The 24,464-nt window shown below is 49.9% G+C and overlaps 1 protein-coding gene across 3 annotated transcripts in view; it reads right to left on the minus strand.

Annotated features, from left to right (window-relative positions):
- LSAMP (limbic system associated membrane protein) overlaps positions 1 to 24,464 on the minus strand; it is an 802,309-nt gene that overhangs the window by 717,849 nt on the left and 59,996 nt on the right. The window lies entirely within an intron of this gene.

Raw genomic sequence — 24,464 nt, forward strand, 5'->3', positions numbered from 1 at the left:
TGGGCCCCCACACGTTAAGGGCCCCCACACCTATCGGGGCTAAAGTGGACCGGAGGAGACGGAACCAGTTCCACCTCCTCCGGCCAACCTAACCCCGGCACCGCAAGGAGGCTCCATTTACCAGGCGCCCCGTAACCAGCGGGCGCCCGGCTCCCTCCCCGCAGCGGCAGCCGGAGTTGGAGGCTGGAGCTCACGTGAGCTCCAGCCTCCGGCTCACGCAGTGCACTATGGGAGAGACGTCATGAGACGAGCAGTCGAGCGGACTGCAGCGGACGCGGGCTTAGCTTAAGGTAAGTATGAGCTTTATTTTTTTATTTTTTAGTGCAAGCTGCCTACTGGGGGCATTACTACAGGGGACATTACTCTGGGGGGGGAGCATTACTACTGGGGCATTACTCAGGGAGGGGGGAGGCATTACTACTGGGGGCATTACTACTGGGGGCATTACTCGGGGGGGAGCATTACACCTGGGGCATTACTCAGGGAGGGGGGAGACATTACTACTGGGGGCATTACTGGCGGGGGGCATTACTACTGGGGGCATTACTCAGGGGGAGCATTACTACGGGGGCATTACTCGGGGAGGGGGGAGGCATTACTACTGGGGGGGCATTACTACTGGGGGCATTACTGGGGGGAGAATTACTATTGGGGGCATTACTCGTGGGGAGGCATTACTCGGAGGGGGAGGCATTAGTACTGGGGGCATTAATCAGGGGCATTACTATTGGGGGCTCTAATAGAGAGGGATCATTAGTTTTGGGGGCACTAATAGAGGGGCATTACTACTGGGGGGATTTCTACAGAGGGGTCTACTAAAGGAGGAATGACTACTGGGGGCATTACTATTGGGGGCACAACAACATGGGTATTACTACTGGGGGATTTATACAGGGGGAATTACTACTAGGGCATTACTATTGGGCACACACCCAATTACTACTGGGGGGCATTACTGGGGGCATTTATACATAGGGCATTACTACAGTGGGCACTACTAATGGGAGTATTGCATAGGGGGCACTGCATAAGGGGCACTACTACTGGGTGCACTGCATACGGGGCACTACCACTGTGGGCACTGACACTACTGGGGCCTCTGCATAAGGTCCCCATTGCGCATACTCCCAATTTGTCAAATTTAATAGGGGCCCCCACATGTTTCTTGCCTAGGGGCCCCCACAGACCTTAATCTGGCCCTGATCACGGGTCCTATTTGGACCCCTGATGCTGAATAACCAGGTAACCTAAATATGCAGAAACTAGCATTTCCGCATGGTTACCGGGCAATTTATCGATGATGAGTAGGCCCCTTAGATTTAAAAAGATTAATATAACATATATAAGAAAAAAAATAAAAAATATATATATATATATATATATATATATATATATAAACTTTGATTAAGGAAAGGTTAAATTGTTAAACGCAAGTACTGTTATTAGCTGGCTTAACCACCACTGAATGGATTAAATGTAATTTGCCAGATCTTTAATCAGCATAAGCTCTGACACTCAACCCGAAGCGTGGAAACACAATATCACCTCCGCGCTGGATGAGACAGAAATACGCTATGCGGGATCCTTTCCCACTCCTGTGGCTAATTCCTTTTGTTAGCGAGCTCGCCGCGGAGAGACCGAGCTGGTCGTCGCGTGGACTGTAATTAGTCAGTGACGGCTCAGGATCTATTTTTCAAGTCTTCAGAGAAAAATCTGGATGTGGCGAGGTGCCGGGAAAAACCTGAAAAACAACCCTCCTGAAAACCTGCAGCTTAGAATTTACAGCACTTTGGAGACCTGTGTTATTATTATCATTAGCATTATTACTATTATATGGAACGGAGTTTATAGACAAGAATAGACTTTTAATGCACCTGCTTTAATGCCGCCAATTATATTATACAATACACTGCCTCAAACTTCCCCCTGGAGTGTCATCTTTTACAGGAAACCGCAACATATTAAAATAGAAAAATAACTGATTTTTGACATGTTGTAACCAAGCCGAGTCTATTTATCATAAACCTAAACTCCGGAGAGAACGGCTTCAGTCCTGTCGCAGCTTCACATCATTTATCAAGCGTTTAACCCTGGTGAAACTGCAGATGGCGGTAGCCACATTTTGCACCACTTACCTCCATGGTGGACGGGATGTACATTGCATCCGCCATGCGGTACATCCCGCCAGTTATTGCGTAGAAATGCGCAAGGGAAAGCTCGCCCGATAACAGCTGTTCTGTATGATAGGCTCAAATAGAGGAACTTCCGGGTTTAATACCGAGGAGTCCCTCTGCGCATGCGCAGAACATCGCGCACCTCTGCGGGGGACACTGGGAAGGATCCGTACTTCGTTTCTAGCGCTGTACTTTGTCCAGGTGGGTAATGCCATCTTCAGGTGGCGTTACCTAATAGAAGCCTATGGTATTCTTATCGGGACGACTCCCCTCGGATCCCTCCCGTGTTCCCCGTGGCCAGCACTTGCGCAGAAGGACGCCAGAGGGACTTTTGGGTGTTAAATCCAGAAGTCCCTCTATCTCATACTTGCCTGCTTTTGAAAACTAGTTTCAGGGAGATGGTAGAATGCGGAATGTGGGGCGCTGGTAATGGGGCATTTCATGTGTCTAACTCCAACTGTGGGCGTATCTACTGACACTCAGGGTGTTTCCTGCAGTGACCCAGGAGACTCCCGCAGGATAGGTAAGTATGCTCCTTACCGATACAGTGACTAGCATATACCCCACAGTGCCCAGAAGGTGCACAACCCCCCATACCCATACAGTGCTCAGCAAACACCCCCATACCCATAATGTTCAGTATACACCCCCCATACTTACACTCAGCATACACCCCCCCATACCCATATAGTAATCACCATGCATCCTTCCATACCAACACAGTGCCCAGCATGCACTCCCTCCATACCCACACAGTGCTCAGTATACACACCCCATACCAACACAGTGCCCAGTATACACCCCCATATATCATAGTGCCCAGCATACATACCCATACAGTGCCCAGCATGCACACCACATACCCATAGTGCCCAGTATATACCCCCACATATACCATAGTGCCCAGCATACATACCCATACAGTGCCCAGTATGCACACCCCATACCCACACTGACACAGCACCCATCATACACCCAAATACATACCTCCCAACTGTCCCGCTGTCCCGCCTGCGGGCTGCAGTGTCCCGCAGTGGAGGGGAAGTTGGGGAGAGCACATACCATTGCCCTGCATAGCAGAGCAGCGGGTGTGCAGAAGGTGAACAGATGCCATGTTATGGCCCTGTGTCCAGCAGCAGAGAGCAGGGATAACTAGAGGAGAGGGTAATTACTGCCCTCACTGCAGAAGGGTGGCAGCCATGTTGCTGAAGCTCTACAATTCCAGACACCTCTCTTGCATATGGTCTCCCCCTGGTGGCCGCCGACTGCAATTACAGCTAAGGAAGGCGCTCTACAATTACCGACAGCAGAGGAATGCAGGGGATTTAATTAAGTTTCCGGGGCATCGGGAGACTGCGTCTTGATCCAGGAGACTCCCGCAGGAATTGGGAGGGTAGACAGGTACGCTCTATCTTAGGGTATCGCAATGGACAGTTCTTATCAGGAGAGCTACGTAATTATATTATACACTGAAAAAAATACCATTGCATTATTATTATTATTGTTTATATGGCGCCACAATATTACCACTAATTCACTGTATTATACTGTATTTATAGTATTAGAACCCCATTAGCCTATGCTTTAGGTATAACTAAAATACTACATATCATTATATATGAAGTACAGGGTTTTATTGATGGAAAGTCCAACACATTTTTCCACACAGTTATTACCACAACAAAGCTGCTCCTCCCACTATATAACTCCCAGTCTGTGAATTCCTGCTGCCTCCATTCCCCTCCTCCCATCATGTCACTGCCCCTGTCACATGCAGCCCTGTCCTCACTAACACATCACTCATCTCCTGATATACTCTGTGCTGCTGCCTCCATTCCCCTTCTCACATCATGTCACTGCACCTGTCACATACAGCCCTGTCCTCACTAACACATCATTCATCTCCTGATATACTCTGTACTGCTGCCTCCATTCCCCTTCTCACATCATGTCACTGCACCTGTCACATACAGCCCTGTCCTCACTAACACATCATTCATCTCCTGATATACTCTGTGCTGCTGGAGACCCTGCTCCTCCCACTATATAACCCTCAGTATGTGGTTTCCTGCTGCCTCCATTCCCCTCCTCCCATCATGTCACTGCCCCTGTCACATGCAGCCCTGTCCTCACTAACACATCACTCATCTCCTGATATACTCTGTGCTGCTGAGGACCCTGCTCCTCCCACTATATAACTCTCAGTATGTGGATTCCTGCTGCCTCCATTCCCCTCCTCCCATCATGTCACTGCCCCTGTCACATGCAGCCCTGTCCTCACTAACACATCACTCATCTCCTGATATACTCTGTGCTGCTGGGAACCCTGCTCCTCCCACTATATAACTCTCAGTCTGTGACTTCCTGCTGCCTCCATTCCTCTCCTCACATCATCTCACTGCCCCTGTCACATGCAGCCCTGTCCTCACTGACACATCTCTCATCTCCTGATACACTCTGTGCTGCTGGGGAACCCTGCTCCTCCCACTATATAACTCTCAGTCTGTGACTTCCTGCTGCCTCCATTCCTCTCCTCACATGTCACTGCCCCTGTCACATGCTGCCCTGTCCTCACTAACACATCGCGCATCTCCTGATATACTCTGTGCTGCTGGGGACCCTGTACCTTCCACTATATAACTCTCAGTCTGTGGCTTCCTGCTGTCTCCATTCCCCTCTTCACATCATGTCACTGCCCCTGTCACATGCAACCCTGCCCTCACTAACACATTACTCATCTCCTGATACACTCTGTGCTGCTGGGGAACTCTGCTCCTCCCACTATATAACTCTCAGTCTGTGGCTTCCTGCTGCCTCCATTCCCCTCCTCACATCATGTCAGTGCCCCTGTCACATGCAGCCCTGTCCTCACTAACACATCACTCATCTCCTGATATACTCTGTGCTGCTGGGGACCCTGCTCCTCCCACTATATAACTCTCAGTCTGTGGCTTCCTGCTGCCTCCATTCCCCTCCTCACATCCTGTTACTGCCCTGTCACATGCAGCCCTGTCCTCACTAACACATCTCTCATCTCCTGATATACTCTGTGCTGCTGGGGACCCTGCTCCTCCCACTATATAACCCTCAGTCTGTGGCTTCCTCCTGCCTCCATTCCCCTCCTCACATCATGTCACTGCCCCTGTCACATACAGCCCTGTCCTCACTAACACATCACTCATCTCCTGATATACTCTGTGCTGCTGGGGACCCTGCTCCTCCCACTATATAACCCTCAGTCTGTGGCTTCCTGCTGCCTCCATTCCCCTCCTCACATCATGTCACTGCCCCTGTCACATGCAGCCCTGCCCTCACTAACACATCACTCATCTCCTGATATACTCTGTGCTGCTGGGGACCCTGCTCCTCCCACTATATAACCCTCAGTCTGTGGCTTCCTGCTGCCTCCATTCCCCTCCTCACATCATGTCACTGCACCTGTCACATGCAGCCCTGCCCTCACTAACACATCACTCATCTCCTGATACACTCTGTGCTGCTGGGGAACTCTGCTCCTCCTACCATATAACTCTCAGTCTGTGGCTTCCTGCTGCCTCTATTCCCCTCCTCACATCATGTCACTGCCCCTGTCACATGCAGCCCTGTCCTCACTAACACATCACTCATCTCCTGATATACTCTGTGCTGCTGGGGACCCTGCTCCTCCCACTATATAACCCTCAGTCTGTGGCTTCCTGCTGCCTCCATTCCCCTCCTCACATCATGTCACTGCCCCTGTCACATGCAGCCCTGCCCTCACTAACACATCACTCATCTCCTGATATACTCTGTGCTGCTGGGGACCCTGCTCCTCCCACTATATAACCCTCAGTCTGTGGCTTCCTGCTGCCTCCATTCCCCTCCTCACATCATGTCACTGCACCTGTCACATGCAGCCCTGCCCTCACTAACACATCACTCATCTCCTGATACACTCTGTGCTGCTGGGGAACTCTGCTCCTCCTACCATATAACTCTCAGTCTGTGGCTTCCTGCTGCCTCTATTCCCCTCCTCACATCATGTCACTGCCCCTGTCACATGCAGCCCTGTCCTCACTAACACATCACTCATCTCCTGATATACTCTGTGCTGCTGGGGACCCTGCTCCTTTCACTATATAACCCTCAGTCTGTGACTTCCTGTTGCCTCCATTCCCCTCCTCACATGTCACTGCCCCTGTCACATGCTGCCCTGTCCTAACACATCGCGCATCTCCTGATATACTCTGTGCTGCTGGGGACCCTGCTCCTCCCACTATATAACCCTCAGTCTGTGGCTTCCTGCTGCCTCCATTCCCCTCCTCACATGTCACTGCCCCTGTCACATGCAGCCCTGTCCTCACTAACAAATCACTCATCTCCTGATACACTCTGTGCTACTGGGGGATCCTTCACCTGTTACTATATACAGGGGTGCCGAGAGGGTGGGGGGAGCGGGTACAATTTACCTGGGCCCGGACTTCCAGAGGGGCCCGGTGCTCCCCCCTACCTTCCTCCCTCCCTCGCAGCAGCCACAGCAATCTCCTATGCCTGTGGGGGGGAGCGATCACACTGACCACACCCCCCCTGGCTTTGCGCCCGGCTGAACGGCTCACAGTGCCCCCTCCCCGGCATGCTGCAAAAGTATGTTTTTTGTTGTTTTGTTTCAAGGGGGAGTGGCCACACCTCCCGCAATTAGGCCATGCCCCTTTCTTTGCCGGGGCCCGGCGGCGCGCTCTATGCCCCTGACTATATACTTTCAGTCTGTTGCTTCCTGCATGCTAAGCATGTTGACATGCTGCATGTAGACATTTGACAATGTCGGTGTTTTCATGTTGACATGACGAATGTTGACCACGCCTGTGTTCTTGCTGACAATAAAACAGGTCACTGCCTCCCACAAAATTAGCTCCCTCATTTCATGTTGCTGTGATAATTGATATGACCTAATTGCCTATAGGTAGATCTATATCCAGAACAGTTGCATCTGCATATTGGGGGGCATGCAGATTTGTGGGTCTTTGTATTACCAGTCATTGCTTTCTGCCCTTAACCATTCTAACAACTAGCTGGAGACTGATTACAATACAGTAATCCTATTGGTAGATGCCTACAAGATGGTAGATACCGTATGTGAGCAAGTAGGTTAGTCCACACGTTGATTCCAAAGCAGAGTAGGATTTATTGAAGATAACAGGATACAGGTGACAGAAGATAAACTACAGTCAATATGATAAGGTATCAATATCTCTTGGGCTAAGCACTGTACAGCCGAACAGCACTGTAACACTCCAATAACACAGTTACAGACTTAGGTACATGCAGACCCTTTCATAGAGCCAAGTAAACAAGTCTTGTACCTGCAGTCTAATTAGCCCAACCTTTAAATTTGTTGAATTACATTCACTCAGATGTGATGTTTGTTCAGAATGATGAGCCGTGCACCTACAGTAAAGAAACAGCGTGTAGCATTTAACTATATGTCAACAAATCTGACCCTAGTCAAATATACATAACAGATCCAGTTTATTTCTTGGTGAAGGTCGCCTTCAGAACAGTCACAACAGTACTCAACCATCCATCCTCACTGATTTTACAACATACCCCATACAATGATCTATACTAACATTTATATATTGCAATGTGTGCAGCTGGACATTGCGGTTGTGCACATCGACAGGCGTTGCCCTTAACATTGATGTTTGGTTTAATCTGACTTTAGTGTATGGGGACAGTGGGCCATTCCGCTAGAGGAAGGTAAGCAGGAGATATCTGTGATACTAGTGTATGGAGACATCGGGCCATTCCGGGAGAGGAAGGTTAGGAGATATCTGTGATACTGGTGTATGGGGACAGCGGGCCATTCCGGGAGAGAAAGGTAAGCAGGAGATATGTGATACTAGTGTATGGGGACAGGGGGCCACATCAGGAGAGGAAGGTAAGTAGGAGATATCTGTGATACTAGTGTATGGGGACAGTGGCCATTCCGGGAGAGAAAGGTAAGCAGGAGATATCTGTGATACTAGTGTATGGGGACAGCGGGCCATTCCAGGAGAGGAAGGTAAGCAGGAGATATCTGTGATACTAGTGTATGGGGACAGCGGGTCATTCCGGGAGAGAAAGGTAAGCAGGATATATCTGTGATACTAGTGTATGGGGACAGCGGGCCATTCCAGGAGAGGAAGGTAAGCAGGAGATATCTGTGATACTAGTGTATTTCTCCTGCTTTACCATCTTGATAAATGACCCGATAACTAAAAAAATTTCATTCTCACCAGCTTTTGTAGAAATTAAGTGATGATGAATAGGCCCCATATAGGAATCCGTATGTATGACCGGCGGATGAAATCCCGACGCTGGAAGGCCAGCAGATGAAGATTCTGACTGAGGTGAGTAACTACCCTAACCCTCCCCTCTCCCCCCTAACCCTCCCTTAGGGGTGCCTAACCCTAACATTCCCCCTAGTGCCTAACCCTAATCTCCCCCCAGGGGTGCCTAAACCTACCCCCCCCCCTCCCTGCACCCTAAACCTAACCCTCCCAGGGGGCTGCCTAACCCTAACCACCCCCCGGGGGTGCCTGACCGTAACCACCCCTTCCCCTAGCCTGACCCTAACCCTCCCAGGGGGACCCTAAACCTAACCATCCCCCCCCCTGCGCAACTATCCACTACTAGACGCCCGGCTTACCTACGATCGGTATGACAGGCGTCGGAATTTTGGCATGGGGCTAATGATAGACGTCGGTATATAGACATCTATCATTAGTCCCATGCCAGGTTTTCACTGTCGGGAAGCCGGCGGTCAGCATTTTGACTGCCGGCTTCCTGACTACATACCCCCATATACACAGATATGAGACAGATGTAAGCAATCAAATTGTTTAACTAAAAACCTCAAAAGAAAACAAAAAAACAGTGGAGGCAGTTGCTAATGTTCAGCCTATCAAGTCGCTGGAACAACCTGCAGATTTTTTAATAATGTGGGCGTGACTAATGCTGATCTGCTTTGGTTGAATATAGACTAGGGGGCAGTGGCGTACCTAGGGCAGGGCCGCCAGGGCACGCGTCGTAACCACCGTGGGACCGGCTCTGCTGGGGCCCTGTCGCCCACGGTACCGGCCCGTCCTACTTAGCCAGTGTAGTGCCGATCGCAGTGAGTGTGGTCAGCACTACACATTTACTCAGGACCGGTGCTAGGCTTCCCTGCGCCCGGCGCCGGTCCTGTGCTGCACGGCCAAGCCCCTTCCCTCCCCCTGAGCGCTTACCCAATAGCGCCAGGCGGAGAGTGGGAGGCAGGCTCAGGCTGGTGTATTTACACACACACATCGCCTCCAGCACAGTGGCGATGTGTGTGTTAATCAGTAGCCAATGAGAGTCAGACAGACTCTCATTGGCTGCTGCTGCTGCGCCCACTACAAGAGACGGGCCGGAGCTCACTCATGAGCTCCATGTTCTGGCTCCTGCAGTGGGTAAAGGGTGAAACGTCAAACAGAGTGCGCCAGCCCAGGAGGACTGCGGTGGTGCGGACGGCGGCGGGAGCAGGAGCTAGAGCTGGGACCACTACTGGGGCACTTCTGTGGAGGGGGCTACTACTGGGGAACTGCATTGGGGGAGGGACCTCTATTGGGGGACTACTGCTGGGGGGAACTAGTACTGGGGGCACTGCATCGGGAGGACCACTACTTGGGAGGGGGCTACTGCTGGGGCACTGCATCGTGGGACCACTACTGTGGGCACTGTATTGGGGGGACTACTGGGGGGGACTACTGGGGGAATCGGTATGGAATCCCGGCTGCCGCATGGCCGGCAGTTTGATTCCCGGCAGCGGCAGCCCGACAGATCAGCAGAGCCCGGCAGCGGAAGCTAGAAATCCCGATCATCCCTAAAGTAAGTATAAACTAACCTAACCCCCTAACCCTCCTTAGGGGTGCCTAACCCTAACCTCCCCCCCCAAGTGCCTAACCCTAATCACCCCTCTAAGTGCCTAACCCTAACCACCCCCTTCCCCGCTGCCTAAACCTAAGTCCCCCGGGGGGTGCCTAAACCTAACCTCCCCCTGGGGGTGCCTAACCCTAACTCCGCCCTTCCCCTAGCCTAATCCTAATCCTCCCGGGGGGGTGCCTAACCCTAAGTCCCCCCCGGGTGCCCTAAAACTAACCCTCCCCCCCTGCGCCTGTCCACTCGCGGTGCCCGGCATCCCTTCGATCGGGATGCCAGGCGTCGGTCTCCCGGCGTCGGGTAAATGACAGGCGTCTATCGGTATTAAGGCAGCCGGTTTCCCGACTGCATATCCTACCGGTGGCACCTAATAGGGAGGACCATTACAGGGGGCACTGTATAAGGGGCACTGCATAGGGGGGATCACTACTGGGGGCACTGAAGAGGGAGGACCACTACAGGGGGCACTGTATGGGGCACTGGATAGGGGGGATCACTACTGGGGGCCTGCATAAGGGGGACCACTACTGGGGGCACTGTAAAAGGGGCACTGGATAGGGGGATCACTACTGGGGGCCTGCATAAGGGGGACCACCACTGGGGGCCTGCATAAGGGGGTCCACTACTGGGGGAACTGTATAAGGAGCACTACTGGGGGCACAGCATAGGGGGACCACTACATGGGGCACTGCATAAGGTAGATCACTACTGGGGGCCTGCATAAGTGAGACCACTACTGGGGGCACTGTATAATGGGCATTATTGGGGGCCTGCATAAGGGGGACCACTACTGGGGGCACTGTATAAGGGGCACCACTACACGGGATGGGCTTATTTATGTTTAAATTGCTTTTTGAAACATTGGGAGGTATGCCAGTTTCTAGTGGCATTACAGAGACTCTTGGTGCCTCCGTGACGATGCCAGCCCACAGTAGGGCTGCCTCCGCGGAACGTAGGTGAGGCGCGCACATTAATTACCTCCCTTACGAACAATGTGAGAAAACGTTTCAAAAATGAACTTCTAGTTATGAAAATTAATTCTTATGGGACGAAAAAAAAACAAAAAAACATTTGACTTGGTAAAAAGCCACAAGTGACCCTCGGTGAAAGGGAAGAAGAAGCGTCAGCTCTGATTCCCATAGATTCAGCATCTGTGATTGATTCCGTCAGACAACTGATCTACGTCTCTCCCCGGAGAGTCGGCGGTTCGGTGTCCATATCTCCTCCCTGCTGTGTCAGCTGTAGGTAAGACGGAGCAGGTCTGGTTACACCAGGCCCCGATGCAGATCTCGTTCCCACGCCTGAGACAGCCCTTAACCCTCACTGGGGCACAGAATGGGCCTCAGCAGCTTATCAATTGCTGCATTGTTTCCCTGTGATAATAACCAGCGCTCTGTGCAATAAGACTGTTCCCCGAGCCTGGGCTGCAGCTGCGGCAGGCTGGTCACACAGTCGTACTGGGCAAATAAAGAAAATAGACAGAGCAGGAGAAAATTAATAAGCAATTGTGCTGCAGCTATAATAACCGCACTGTCTTCATATACTGTGCCCCCGCTGGCACCCTGCACCAGCTCCATGCCAGTCAGTCCCGGGCACAGCAAATGAAGACAGTGTTCGTTTTTAAGCCTCATGTCTGAGCTCTTCCTCTTCTGCACAATACTTAAGAAATTACATAAGTGAACCCCTCTTTTTAGGCACGAGGCTCTGCTGGGCATCGCTGTTGCAACAATATGTCATGCATAAAGTGCGTTTATAAATGCCAATGTCACCTACATGTCCCTATTTCTTTATCTCAGCGATGGAACCAAGGCATTGGTGGGGGGGGGTTTGTTGCAGGAGTTTGGTAATAGAAACGTATAACCCTGGCGGCCGCTCCGTAATGATCTTTCCTAACACTTGGCATCAGCCTGACGTGGTGATGCCCCCTTGGTGATCATACCCAGGGAAGCCAGCTTACATTGTATACCTGGAAACCTTCTGTCAGTTTGGAAATGTTCCCATTTATCAGTGTGAGGGTTCGTCAATAAACTGAAGGGATTGCCGCCTGCTGAGCACCATTTAACCCGTTCCGTGGAAAGCGTAGGCGTCAGGCTTAACGATTAAACAGGTATATGCCATCGTTTCCAACTATCTCAGGACTGTTCTGTCATTTTGGATCCATTTCATTCAATTGTTCTCATATGTTATTATGTTAAATATGTTTTTACTAAGCTACATTCAACTGAACATTTACTCCCAACTGTTTTCTTCTTGGTTGTGTTTGTTACCCTGTAGGGAGTGCCTCGTACCTCGCTTTTTATGTCCCTCTGTCTGCGCCCCAGTGGTGGGCACCTAGACACACCTCGGGGCTGTACGGTTGCCCCTCTAGCCTTCTCTATCTTTTAACCCATAAAGGGTTATTTCAAGAGAGGAGGGGGCCCTTGAGCAATCTCCGCCACGGTCCCCTCCTCTCAATCCGATGGATGGCAGCGCACTGAGCGCAGCGAGCACCACACTGAGCGCAGTGTGGCCCGCGCCGCACTGATAGACTCTGGACACGAGTGTGCCCAGAGTCTATAGCGCATGCGTAGGTCACTGGGCCATTTTCCAGGCATTTTTACAGCGCTGACACGGGTGCCGATGTGGGACTCTGAATATCTAAGTATAATATGGGTGCAAGGTGTACGGTGCGGGCTCCCCCGGGACCCAGGAACTTGTGTGCACTGCACACCCTTCACCCATTATAGATACGCCCGTGAACCAATATCATGTTGGCTCTGTGTCGTACCGTCCCACTATAAATAATGGTGGAGGTATTAGAGATAGTAGGTGCGGAACACTAGGTCATTGGGCATCATTGCAAAATGGCTGCGAAGGTGACAATGGTGATCCAAAGCCGCGTCTATAGACGATGCATGAAGGAGGTGTCTATGTCTTACTGACTCCTCCTGCTGCATTTGCATTTTGCCTGCATAGTATTGCGCAGTCACTTCCCTGTGTTGTGCAATACCGTACATATCGGAATCAGAGCCATACGTGTCCTATACGCCTGTGGGCCTGATTCTGAGTTGTACGCAACGCTAAAAGTTTACGTATTTGAGCGATTGTCAGTAAACCGTATATATATGTGTCTTTGCCGCACTGCAAGGTACATTACCGAAGTTGTACGCAGCGACTTTTCACGGCAGTGTGATTGACCGTAAGGGAGCGGAGGGTGAGGGGTTACGGACAGTGGCAGCAGAGAGCGCAGGCCCTTTAGTTTGCGTGTCACACCCTGCGACTGCGCTTCTGTACGCACGAAATATGGCTCCGGCGTCGCAGTTCTCATGCCCATATTGAGCGGACCATAGACTCACTCAGGACGGTGATAATCAAATGACCTGAGACTGATACTGCTAGGTCTTTGTACGTAGATTCTTGGCTTCGCAAAACCGCCGGTGGGCGGCTCAATACATCTCCGGACGTCTGCGACATTTGCATATTTTTGCATAGCATCTGCATAAACAGCCGCAGCGTCGGCATTAGCCTACACCTATGAATCAGGCCCGTTTGGTGCAGAAAGCGGTGGGACAATGGCTGATGGCGGTTATGTGGTGGCTACGAGCAGCACTTACCCCTAAGCCCCTGTATCATAAGAGAAAAAATTATTTGGAAGAAAGTGTAAGTTGCCTGTGACTCAGAACATATGTAATATAAAGCGCGGGATGCATGACGCATCGCACTCGGGATACGATACATTCTGCCGTACTTCGCCGTATGCATGACGAACATCGCATCGCATTCCGGGGCTTGGCGCACAAGAGAAAAGCGGTCAAAACCACATTCTCACCTTGCTGCATCCCGCCCATAATGAGAGAAGAAACAGAACCTTCAGGAAATATTATCTATGGTGCTGGTACATGCCCCGGATCAGGGGAGTAACAAGGTATTTGAAGGCCCCATAGGATAAGTTTGTAAGGACCCCTATGGACCACCCAATGGTGAAAAATGTATATAACACATGTAACTTTGACAAGGAAGATGGGCCCCCCTCAGCACCTGAACCCCTTGTACCCAGTTACGCCCATATGACATTGTTATACATTTACACTTTCCCAGAACGGGTTAATGTAGCTGAGCAAACCGTCAGTTTATTGACAAACCCTCACGCTGGTAAATGGAACATTTCCAAACTGACACAACGTTTCCAGGTATAGAATGTACACTGGCTGCCCCCGGCGATGGCCACTCAGGGGGCATTACCAAGTCAGGCTGATGCCAAGTGTAATGAAAGATAATTACGTAGCGGCCGGCGGTGGTGAATGTGTCGTTTCTCAAACTCCTGCAGGTAAAGTGTTTATATCGGCCCCATAAACATTGTCACTTCGTACAGACAGTTCCACACGGCATCCTCAATTCTATGTTATCTGAGGGCATCTGAGACCTGGTGATAATGGGTTATAATATCCTGATTGGCGCACGGCACAGGCGGTTCTAATTCTGTATCACACAGTTCATACTAATGCATATTATAAGGATGTTCACCAGCTATTTGTAAGTAAGCACATTGTACAGTTATTCTGCATTATACTAATGGGCATTAGGGTGTGTAAGTAAGCACACTGCACGGTTATTCAGCATTATACTAGTGAGCATTGGGGTGTGTAAGTAAGTACACTGCACGGTTATTCTGCATTATACTAGTGAGCATTAGGGTGTGTAAGTAAGCACACTGCATGGTTATTCTGCATTATACTAGTGAGCATTAGGGTGTGTAAGTAAGCACACTGGCCCTGATTCAGAGCCGGACGATCTGACAGAGCGCTCGCTCTGAATCAGGGCCGGCCCTCTGAATTTTAGAGCGGCCTCCTGGCCGCTCGTATAGCTGTGGGTGACCACCCACAGCTATAGCGAGCTGCCAAAAAGATGGTCGCGATGGTCAAGACCATCGCGACCATCGGGGTCGCGACGAGACCCTTGTGGTAGGGTCTCGCCTGCCGCAAGCCTTGGAGTGCTTTCGGCTGTATCAGAGCCGAAAGCACTCCCACTAATATCACTTGTGATGTCAGTGGGGCCGGCCCCTGTCTGGGCAGCCACGCCCCAGGCACGCCCACCAAAGGGGGCGTGCTGTCACTCACCATCGACAGCACGCCCCCTTTGTAGCGAGACTCGGAGCGACGGCTAGGCCGTCGCTATCCGGGTCTCGCGCATGCGCACGACGGAGCAGGCTCCCTCGTGCGCATGCGCACTGGGCCAACATCGATCCGCTTGCGAATGCTCAGCGCTCGCGAGCGGGTCTGAATCAGGCCCACTGTACGGTTATTCTGCATTATACTAGTGTCAGAGTTTGTAATTAAGCACACTGCGTGTTTGTTCTGCATTATATTACCCATTTATAAATGGACACATAGGAAATGAATACGCTATGTGTGTAACCACAACTGCAATTCCTTCAGATCTGAAGTAACTACTGCAGAATGTGGTATTTCAGGGCTTAGAGACACACGGACACAGATTATTCACAAAAGATCCATTCAAATCAACCATTTTCCCCCGTAGTAAACATACAAAAAAAATTATTCCAATGTATGTATATTTAATTGGTTAGATACACTCTCTGGCAGGGTGTGTCTAACAATATGAGGATGGGAAGAAGTTTTGTCTTCAGAGCTGACATTCAGCAAGGACAATAATTTTTAGATACAAGCACGAAAAACTATTTAGACCGAGGATTTAGGAAAGGTGACAATGGGCAGGAGATGGGACGAGGGCAGAAGGTTTTCCCTGATTCTAATACGATTCTGCAGCATATGCAGCCAAGTATTGTACTTCCTTGCCTAATGCTTACCCTACCCGTCTAATACTGTACATATCGCCAGATCTACACATTAGACCTGGCAAGTGGATTGCCTGGCTGCCCTGCCATGAATTAATACTAATAATTACAGTATGTAGAGGAGGATTGGTGCCACACATTTCTGAAAGGTGCCAGGTTGGCGGAGTAATACTACAGAGTTATATGCATGTGAGCGCAAAGAAAATGCTAATATGGCTGTATGCTCGTCTTGTGTGCGATCACGCCGCCATGTGCCGGCCCCGCCCCATCGGGCAGCTCCTCAAACTGCAGGGTGTCTGCCCGGAACGTCCCTGTGCTACTGGATGCAGGGTGCCATTCCAGGTACCCTGCCAATCAAATGCAGGTGCCATGGGGCAGGGATGGTGCCACTCCTAGGTCGCTGCACCCAGTGCACACCCCTAGTTACGTCCCTAGTACCGCCCCACTTTTCCGTATGAGAGAGCAGCTGTCATCCTTATCATCGGCACACTTACATGTATTTTTTAATATACAAACGTGTACGGTTTATACAGGGCCGGCGCTAGGCTGTGCTGCGCTCAGCGCCGTATGGAGTTGCCGCCCCTTCCCTCCTCCGCTCCCTCCTCCTGAGCTTAAATATTTCCTCTACCTCCGGGAGGGTGGTGGGCGTTTCCTGCGCCCCCCGGATATAGTGGCACTCCGGGCGACGGACCGGCTTGCCCGTGCCTGGAGCCGCTACTGGGTATATATACACATTAACCTAGAATATTCTACAAACCACATTCTTTAATATATAGGAGCATATTCAATTGGGTGCGAGGTTTAGCAAAACCTTGCGCCCCTCACGCCTAATCTTGGAATACTGCAGGTATGCGCGCTCCCAATACTCACGGTATCCAATAAAAAAAAAAATGGACGCGGGGTTTTCAGCTCTGTAAATCCCGCGCCGCGTAAATAAAAAAGAAAAAGTTCGGCGCTTACCCGCCCGGGGGTCTCCGTGGCTCACGGTGGCCTCCCCTCTGTCTTCTCACTGGAGAGGGGGCTGCTGGGAGTCCAGGGGGCTGCTGGGAGGCTCCAGGGGCTGGTGGGAGGGGCAAGGGCTGCTGGGAGATGTAGTTCTCCTAGCGCCCATTCTGGGGGGCCACATAGACACTAGGAGGGCCACACACACAACACACACACACACTTACAATCAGTAACAAATACTCGCACATACTGACATACACCGCTTCGGAAGGTGAGTAATTAAGGACTAATTAAGCTAACTGGTAACTTCCAGTTTCTTAATTAGTCCTGAGGGGGGGTACCACTCAGGGCCATTGCTTCCATTAGGCTTGTTGGGCAGTTGCCCAAGAGCCTGAAGATTGTAGGGGTCCGCCAACATGCCCCCCTGCAGCCGCGGCCACCTGGTAAATTTGTGATATTTTTATAAGTTGGCCGCCGGTGCACTGTAATCTGATCTACCCCCCCCATCCCTCCCCCCCCCACCCCATAGCCCCCCGGTGACGAGTACTCAGACACCCAGTCAGACAGTCTCTCTGCATATGTGTGAGGTCTGATGGGCATGCAGGATGGTTTAATTTTATTGACCATTTACATTTTTTTCCCGTGAATGGGTGGGTATGGGCCCCAGTGCATTGCTTTGCCCAGGGCCCACACTAATGTTAAGACGACCCTGGTACCGCCGGGGGGCCAGAGCTAGTCTCTGTGTTTTTTCCTAAAATTACCGATTTTAGGAAAAAACACACTTGCTCTGGAGGTGCGTGAAAAAAAAAACCTCCTGGCGTGAAAAAAAAATAAAAAAATACACAGCTATTTGAATAGCAAAAAACCCGCATCTGCTGGAAAGACCTCGCAGGTGCAGGTTTTTTGCTATTATCGCGCCCAATTGAATATGCCACACACTGTTTAAATGGAGGTGATCACCGCCTAGTGCGGTTTTTAACCACGGCGCCCTAGAGTATCAGAATTGTTTTCGCGGCACCCCCAAGCCAAAAGTCTGCTATTGAGAAACTCAGAAGTACAGTATAAAGTGAAGTACATTGTGCTGACCTGCCATCCTTAGGGTCAGTTATGTGGTGGGGACAGGTTTGCGCTTCTGTTTGTCCACATACTTACATTACATTGACCATAAATAATTTGAATTGGAGCTGGACCACCAACCTGAGGCACCCCTGCAAGTGTCCCAAGGCACCCCAGGGTGCCACGGCGCACAGATTGGAATCCACCGGCCTAGTGGTTATTAGTCTTCATTCTAGCACCCTGCACCTGTCTCCACCGATGCAGTTCCTTTTTTCTGCCTGGGGTGTCACTCTCTGCTCTGGTGCTTCTAGCACACTCTGGCCCTGATTCAGAGCCGGACGCTCTGACAGAGTGCTCGCTCTGAATCAGGGCCGTCCCTCTTACTTTTTGGAGCGGCCTCCTGGCCGCTCGCATAGCTGCGGGTGTGTGTGACCACCCACAGCTATAGTGAGTGGCCAAAATGATGGTCGTGGTGGTCAAGACCATCGGGCTTGCGACGAGACCCTTGTGGAAGGGTCTCGTCTGCCGCAAGCCCTGGAGTGCTTTTGGCTCTATCAGAGCCAAAAGCACTCCCACTGACATCACTAGTGATGTCAGTGGGGCCGGCCCCAGACGGTAGGCGTTCCAATGGGAATGCCTCCGACTGGGCAGCCACGCCCCCGGCACGCCCACCAAAGGGGGTGTGCTGTCAATCACCATCGACAGCACGCCCCCTTTGGTGCGAGACCCATAACGACGGCTTGGCCATCGTTATTCGGGTCTCGCACATGCGCACGACGGAGCCGCCTCCATCGTGCGCATGTGCACTTGGGCAACATCGACCTGCTTGCGAGCGATCAGCGCTCGCGAGCAGGTCTAAATCAGGCCCTCTGGCCTGTATCTCAGCAGTTTGTTGCATTAGCTGAGTATGCTAGAATCACCAGAGCAGAGAGGGACACCCCAGGCAGGATAGAGGAACTGCACGGATGGTGACAGGTGCATGGTGCTAGAATGAACACTAGGTTATACATGGTACATTTTGTAGCACTCAGTATATATATCTTGGACAGATTATCTTGGGGAATATACAAGGGAACTATAATCCCATCCCTTGAAACTGGATTTATTTTGCTCCTAAACATTACAGCAGAACTCTATAACCCTATAGTAGGATAAATGGAATTAGATTTCCTTTGTATTGATAAACATAATGACATGTCACCGAAGAAGACTTTTGCAAGCGGCGACGTGGCGACGAGGGCTAGAATTCGCTCTCGTGCTTTGCACAACGTACGGGCCCTGTTTGCTGGTACAGCAATATTGTTTCCTTGATATTCTATCATGACCCTGTAATCCAATCTTAACCTTGTAATCTCCTTCTCTGCTCATCCAGCGACATGAAGAATGACAGGTGAATAAGAGACCAGGAGATTTTATTCCGTTCTCCCTCTCACTGACCCTTCCCTGAGCTGTCGAGCTGCCAGAAGGGGCTGTAAAAAAACTGAAATCATAATTCCATTGCTGCGCCCGCGCGCACCGCAGGGGGTTAAAATGAGATGATTATCATACAGATTAAAGCGAAAACCTTTCTCCGCCTTTAGACGGGGGGAATAGAAGATATACAGTCTCTTGTCTTTTGTGACTGATCTGCGAGTTCTTGTGATCTGGGAGAGAACAGAGAAAACCAGAAGAAAAGGCGCAGATGACTGACAGCTTTTGTGATTATCACAGAACATTTTAGATCTTGAAATCTGAGATGTTTAAAGGGACAATATTGCACGGCATGCCGTAAATTCTCCCCATTAATCGCTTATTTGTCTAGAAAAACACTTACTCATTACTACTGAGAGCGTTTTTTTTGTTCTTACACAGCTTGAAAAAAAAAATTAAAATGCAAAGGAAAGTACGGGAAACACAATCGGCAACAGAGTCACAGTTGTTATTATATTATTATTATTATCGTCGCTGATTTCTAAGGCCCAGAGAGCTCCGCTGCGCCGAGGAGTTGGGGGAAATAGGACAAGCATCAAACAGACATGGCAGAGCTGAGACTGCGTGACCGTTGTGAGGGTGCATAGCTAAGTGTAGCGTACGGTAGGCGTGAGATTCAAAATCATCGATGGTTTATGGCTGATGTTGAACACTTTTACCATCAATGGCAGAGAGCTAATGAAACTTTGCTGTCGATAGACGAGTGGGAGCTGATTTTTTAAAAATTTTTCCTGGGTGGGACATAATTTAGCTCCGCCCACCGGCGCCTGCTAAGCCCAGTTCCTTTTATTGATTGGCCTGCGGCCCCACTTTCCCTGACCATCGAGGGATGCAGACCATTGATAGTTCACCATAGATGTTTTTTTGTGCCATCGATGGTAACCACCGATTGACCCATCGATGGACACCCTTCCAATGGCCTCTGCATTTGGGAATAAATGTGGCTTTCTGCCTGTATTCAGAGCTGCCCCGCATCTATGTGTCACACCACCCGCCCTCTCATTCAACCACATGCAGTCGCTAACAGCAGACATTGGCGCCATTCCTATCATGGGTGGAAGAGAGACGGCTGAATAGCCCGCAATTGCTTCAACGCGCAGGACCTGCCTGCGGCAAACTTATCCTGCAGTACGTGCAAACGGCGCCCAGTTACACAAGAAACCACTTGAAAGACGGAGATACGAACCGTCCTCAATTGATCCAAACTTCGTCTGCAGGTCCCAGCGCTTCAGCAGTTTCCTAAAAACCATGAGAGCCGCACGCAGACAGAATTGCGTTCAACGCTGAATCAGTCCCGTCAAGCTCATCTTGGCCCAGCGCAATAGGAAACCAGTGGTAGCCTATTGCTGTGGTCTCTCAGCCCACCTAGCACCCTGGACAGCGCAATAAGGTCCATCTGTGGTCATCTACTTTCTGCATTGATGAACGCACCTAATAATCTAAATCAGATCATTGCTCTGCATCAAAGTTGCTTGTGGTCCACATCGACAATTTCCGAAACACTTAAGTTATACGATGGCAGATAGAGAAAAGTTATGTTCTGTTTCAGCATGGTATTCCGCCGCCCTCCAAATCTTTCCGACTCATTATATGTCCACCTGACTACATCAAGTTATTAATGTACACAAGGGATGAAAAGTTATATATAGAGTTCTGCCGCGGCTAGCTGCAATGCACAGGCTCTGGGTGATTAGCATCTAGCAGTAAAAAGTAATTACTTTAAGTCAAAGACTAAATGCGGGAAGTGGCCCAGGGGTCAAAGGAAGGCAAGTGCTACTGAGTTAATAATTAATTACGGGGGATTTCAATGGCGAGACATTTAGCCATGATCTTTTAAAAAGGTGATACTGCAGATAGCAGCGGCTAGTCTTAATTAAGAATCACATTCGGCAAATCACATTTTGAACGGGTTTATATGGAAAACTTCAACTCGTCTGGAGGCCTCTGGGCTTAAGGAGATTGAAAAGTGCAAAATGCTGATTGGAGCATTTATAGGGGGGAAAAATACACATAAAACATGGTTTATTCAAATCTTGATAATGACCGGGGGTCACCCGTCTGATAAAGAAATACGTTGCAAGAGAAAACCTCCAATAGGCCGCCGGGACGTGAGGTCTGACCTCCGGAGTGCGGGATTCGGGGAATAAAGCCGGGAATATTTGGTTATTGAACACTCCAAGGACACTGCAAGCTTTTGATTGAGATTGTTTCTTTGTGCCGCGGTGGAGCCTGGCAGCGCGCTGCGGATAGTTACAGAAATAGATTAATTAAACATGATAAAAAGAAGAAAAAAAAAAATTCAAACAAATAGGTTCAGTATTCATCTCTTTGTTTAACCATTTTATTCACAGAACTGAGAATGGAAATGGTGAAGTATGTATTTCAGCGTCTGTGACGTTTGCCATCGGAATCTTCAGTCAACGCGTCTGTTGTTTTTTTTTTATAGTGTAATAATAATATGTATATTTTCTGTATTTTAAACAGTTGACCTTTTACAAATAAAAGAACTTGGTTAATACGTCTCGTACAGCCGTTACTTTCTTTTCATCGATTTACGTTAGAGCACCGTATAAGGCGCACACCTGTTTGCTTTGCATAAATTATGCTAATTTGTTGTTCAACTTCCCACACACAATAAAAAGGCATACGCCTAAGGGCCTGTATCGGAGATGGACGCTAATGCGATCGCAGCTGCAATTTTGCACAGAACGCAGCTGCGACAAAATATGCTAATGGTTCCAAAGATCACCTGGGCATAGGGACGCCCACTGCTGTCTCCTCATATGCGTATGATGTTGCTGACCTGCGTAAATATTGGTAATATCGATGCACATGGAGCGGCCATCTTGCCCTTGAGGAAGATCTAACCCATACTTGCCGACTTTCTGGCTGCTCCGTCCGGGAGGGAGCAGCCAGGTCGGCAGGACAGGGTGGGCGTGGCCGGGACAAGGGGGAGTGGCCGGATGGATGACAAACATTTGTGGACGTGGTGTGGGCGGGGCCACCCGATCGTGTCATTTTGGCCCCGCCCCCACTACACAATGCCGATAATACAGGGGGTTTAACTATTAATTGCGGGGGGGGTCGGGGGAATCGGCGGCTGCCGGGAGGCTTGCCTGCCTTTCCAGGGGGCCGGGAGCTGCACACGATTTTCGGGAGGCTCTCGGGAAAATCGGGAGGGTAGGCAAGCCTGGTCTGACCAGCCACAGACTTGGCAGCTATCCGGACACGCAGAGGGTTCTCATGCTGCGTAGGAGATCGCAGGGGCTAAGTTATGCACGATTCTGTATCGGCGTTTTAAACAGTCAGACACCTCCTTACACCTGGAGAGGAGGGAAGGACTAACATGAGGCGAGTACAGACTGATACAGATTGACATGAGAGCTGGTGCAAGTACATTGAGGCTGTACACAGTTGCCAACACCTACTAACTGCTTTCCATTGGGTGGATGCGGATTCACCTCTGAAGCCGATATGGAGTTTTCCTCACTGATCATCGCGTCCACATTGTATGATTGTGTTCGTGTTTTTTACCATCATTTTTTGGGCTACTTTCATTCGTGCACAACAGGGTTTTCTATGTACATCAAACTGAGGGGTCTATTTACTAAGCAGTGTTAGGAGACAGAGTGAAAAGTGCTAAGAAAGTGATAAGGTGCCAGCCAATCAGCTCCCAACTGTCATTTTTCAAACACAGCCTGTGAGATGACAGTTGGGAGCTGATTGGCTGGCACCTTATCACTGTCTTATCACTTTTCACTCTGTCTCCTAACACTGCTTAGTATCTAGGGGGCATATTTATTAATGATCGCATATTGCAATGCAATCAGGGCATGCAATAACGCCCCTGATCGCATTGCACAATGCGATCCTATCTGCTGGATGTATTATCCGGGACATGCAGGGAGACGGGCTCTGAAAGGAGCCTTTCCCTGCGATGTCTCCGGAGGGCAGTCGGGGCTGCTGCGCATGCTTAGTCCCGTGGTCTGCACATGTGCGGCTTTATTTGCCGGCGGAGGGATCCGTGAGATCCCTCCGCTGGCTAAATATGCGGTAAGTTGTATTAGACTACAGCGACTAATGCTATCTTTAGATAACGTTAGCTGCTGGGGCCAATTCCGGAATGCTTCGCATTCCCAATATTGATACATTTGGCAGCATCGCATCCCCCATAGAAACCTATGGGGGAGGCGGCTGCCAGCGGCAATGGAGGGATCGCAGTAGGTATCGGAGATACAGTACCCGCTGCGGTCCCTCCTTCATACATCTGGGGGATACTTAGAATTTGAGGTAAACCCCCGAAAACGTGTGTTTTCGGGGAATTTACCTCAAATTCACTTTGATAAATGGGCCTCTACACCCCTGAATGTGTTTTCTGTTATTGTTAGCTATCAAAGCTGGATATAAGTGCTCCTGACATAAACCTGCTGCATGTGCAACTGGTGATGAGTTGGATGGATCCTGCGATGCGTCCATCTCAGTGTATGAGCGCCATAAATACGCTATTTTCACATGCGTGTTTCAATCCTAATTTTGGTACGCCTATGCTGCCAACTCAGCCTCAGCCCAGCTTTTTCCTGAGTGCATATAAAACAAGGTAAGAATAATAAAAGTAAATAAGGAGTAATATTGAAGTGGGCTCAGGGAGGGAAGAATACCACACGTCATATGACTGATCTTATGGGAGGCATAATGCATAATTTAGACGCCTGTCTTTTAACCCTCGCCGGGATTTAGTAGCCTAGAAGCTAACGGTCGGCATTCCGTCCGCCGGCTTCATAAACGTATACCGTATAGGAGACTCAAAAATAGAAACAAGAAGGGATTGTTTTTGTCGCACAAGGGGAAGACCCATGGACACGTCATAGAGATGTGGAGGAAAGTTTCCTCATCGATCGCAGTTTCGCCAAAATTTAGGGTCAGCAGTGGAGAACGTCTGGCTTAGTTTTGCATATTTGTTTTTAGAAAATACCAAAAGGTTTATAATGAGAAAAACATACAGATACTGAATACTGGATATTTACAGTCAGCAAAACAGGTACAATAAAAAATAATGGTCCATAAGGCTCAAAAATCAAATCGCCGAGGTGGGTGCAGTAGGTATTACC

This window comes from Taudactylus pleione, unplaced genomic scaffold, assembly GCF_031769625.1.
Source record: "Taudactylus pleione unplaced genomic scaffold, aTauple2 ptg000449l, whole genome shotgun sequence".
Taxonomy (NCBI): domain Eukaryota; kingdom Metazoa; phylum Chordata; class Amphibia; order Anura; family Myobatrachidae; genus Taudactylus; species Taudactylus pleione.